We start from the raw sequence: 3,515 nt of genomic DNA on the forward strand, positions 1-3,515 counted from the left end.
GGGGGGGAAAGAAGATAGGAATATTAGTTAAGACCTTGGGTGGCATTGTTAAGGTCATATCAAGGTAACATTGAGTTTTTTAAATTGAAACCTCTATTTTTTATTGCATATTATAGCTCTTGTCGAGACCTTTTCAAAACACTATAATAAAGTATTTTTTCATTAAGTATTTTTCGAGTTATTTAATATCTTAATCTGACATATTTTGATATAAAAAATAAAACGTCTCGTAAAATATTTAATTTTCGATAATTTTACCGTAATACTTTTATATACAGAATAATGAGACAAATCAATTGGTATAAAAAATACAAATAATTATTTTAAAAAAATACCTTGTAAATAATTACATACTTTTCCTTGAAAACAATTATTTTCTTTATACTATTTTCTTTATATTGTCGTGTGTCCGACAACCTTGACAAAAAATTTTTGATAATTTGTCTTTACCGTTGTATAAACATTACTAAGGCTTTCTGTGTCACGTGATATCAGAATGATGTGACGTGCATGCCATGGACCAATCAGGTAATACTAGAAAGAAATGCCAGAATCCATAGGCACCTCTCTCTCGGCGAAGTAGTAGCGACAGCCAAACAAAGGATTCGCTCATTCCAGTATGTATAGAGTTCACTGATCTATACATTGATTCTATTTTTTGCCTTTTAATTTTTTTTAAAATTTTCTCCGGTGAAGGAGAAGTGATTCCTATCTGTACAGATCATCTCACACATATACCATATCATCTTGTCGATATCTCTGTCAATTTTAAAAAGCCTCTTAATAAGAGGCATATGGGGAATAAGATTCGAACGGATTCGAACGGATTCGAACCTGTGATCTGCTGGTTGTTAGTCAGCGACTTCTACACGAAGACACACATCTTTTAATATAAATCATTTAATATAGATTATTTCTGAAATTAAACGTTTATGTGTAAACGGTTCTCTGTTTAGAATATTTACAAGGGTATGGATTACGCGAGACACTACGATAATTTCCATCTCCCCATCAAAGCAAGGATTTAATGCATCGATTTATTTTGCGAATTTTTGACAGCTTTTATTTAATTTTACGTATGGAGACCTTGAGTAACAGTATTCATGTATTTTTATTTGTTCAATATCAATTTTACTTTATTAGCATTATGTCTGATTTAAACACCACGTTATTATTTATAATTAATATTATTTTTGATAACTTTATTTTATTTTACACATTGTCATCTGTGTGATTATTGACCATTTATGTAATTATGTAATTTGAATTTCTTTATTCAAAGGATCCGAAACGTTTGCTTTTACAGCAATAATTGTTGATTAATTACAATAAAGTACGCGTTAAAAACTGCGCTGGTTCGTAAATGTTATTTTTAATTTGTTTGTATTAATTTTTTAACGAGCCTGTACGTTTATTATTAATTTAAGAAAACACAAATTGTCCAATATTATAAAAAAAATTAATGAATCACCTCTATCTGCTCGTTTCGTTTGAACTGATCAGAAACATCAAGGTTGAAATAACGAAGAATTCTTCCTTTTTTTTGTATGTTATATTTATACATAGATTTTTGCCGTTAATATATCGTAAGGATTGAATGATCTTTCTCTTATGTCAACTAGACTGGTCGATCATCTTTATTATCGTGCCGGTAAATCTATCTTCTCAATTTCTCTTGCAATTGATTGCATTTTTATCTCCACACGTCAATCATTCACAGACGTCATCAAAGTATTACTCTTATAAATAACTGTGGAGATCACGGTTTTTTTTCTTTCCATTTTTTCATTATAGCGAGACGAAACCTTTGCGTTTTGATATATATAGTTGACCGATTTACATAATAATTTCAACGCTTGCCGTAACGCAATTTTTTGAAGAATTTCGACGGCGGTTAAAAGGCCGCTTATCTCGAAAACGAAAGTCGGTCTTGTCTTGCAACTATCGCTGCTTGGCATATATTTTTTTTATTGGCGCAGCGGCTGACCACCTCTGGCCGTATCTACTTGTTCGGCCGATACTTGAATTGATTCTATTTCACCAACACGATATGTAATTTCTAACCGTAAATGATCAATTATCAATCTTTCCTTACTCATGCGGAAAAATTGTATATAAGATATAAAAAACCAGTGTTTTTCTCTCTTTGCTTTAAGGGGGTTTTCTAGCAATGAGGATTAAAAAAATCGATTTTCTTTTGCGTTTTTTTTGAAAGTTTATAATCTTAGATACATGTAACAAAAACATTTTCCGGGAAAAATAAAAATTGACAAAGTATACAGGTGAAAATGACGCGGCGCATGGGACTGCTCGATCGACTCAGGTAGCGCGCACCAGCTGACTACTTTACCCTCGGCCTCTTTTGTCCTATGAACAATATAAATATACGTGTGTTGTTTATATTCTAGAACGTCCCCTCTATGGTCTTGGAATAGCTGAATAACGGTAAATACAAAAGTTTTGACACATCGCGAAAAATGTTTGACGAAACTTGAAACGCGTTTTTCTCGTAATCATGTTTTCGAACATGGTGATCACGATTCCAAAAAAGCTACTAATCCGATCGCCGTATAGTTTTATATTTATACTCAGTAAACATGCTGTTATCGTTTGAACAATCGATCGATAGCCTATACTGATTTTTGCTTTCTCATAGAGGAAGCTTTGTTTCCGTGAAAAAATTTTTTTTTAGTTTTTATATATCACTCTTGTGCATTTACATTTTTATTCATAAAAAATTACCGAAAATAGCTTTAAAACTCTCAAGATTAGAAAACCTTTTTAAAGTTAAAAGTGATGAATCTGTGAATCTCTCGTCGTCGAATTTTTTCCGCGGGATCAAATATCTTTTTCTCACAAAGAAAGAAAAGAATTAACGTGGCAAGATCGGGCGTCTAAGATATATGATAGATGCGTTTATTTGCACGAAATTCGACTTGCGTAATACATATCAAAGGATCAAAGGAACGAATCGATAATTGCGTATCTGATTAAGATGTATCAGCAGAGCGGAATATATACTGTTGAGTCGTGTACTTGCCCCAATTTCGCAACACGTGCAAAATGCATTTTGCACCGAGACTTGTAATAAAACGCCGCCTTTTATAAAACGCGTGTAACAGTGTAACGCATCGCGCAGGAATTTAGCAGCCGCGATGTGGAAAGCGCTCATAAAGACGTTTTGCGCGCAAATTAAATTTCGCGTTAATTTCCTTTAAAGTTTAAGTGTCGCTTGACTTTTCGAAGAGACGAGCCGAGCATAGAAAGTCTTCGCGTCGATTGAGATTTGCAAAATCTGGATTAATTTGATGCGTTGTTATCATTTCCCGAAGTTTATTCTTTTAAATCTTCTTCTTCAAAACTTCTCCAAATGCCAGCCGCGACATCATCGTTTTTTTGCATACATATAAATATATATTTTTTATTCTTTATACTTTTTATTATTATAAAAAAATGTACCAAATTCAAAAAAAATTTTTTTATTTAAAAAGAATTATTTATTTAAATAATGCAAA

This window comes from Formica exsecta, unplaced genomic scaffold (assembly GCF_003651465.1).
Source record: "Formica exsecta isolate Colony F162 unplaced genomic scaffold, ASM365146v1 scaffold81, whole genome shotgun sequence".
Lineage (NCBI taxonomy): Eukaryota > Metazoa > Arthropoda > Insecta > Hymenoptera > Formicidae > Formica > Formica exsecta.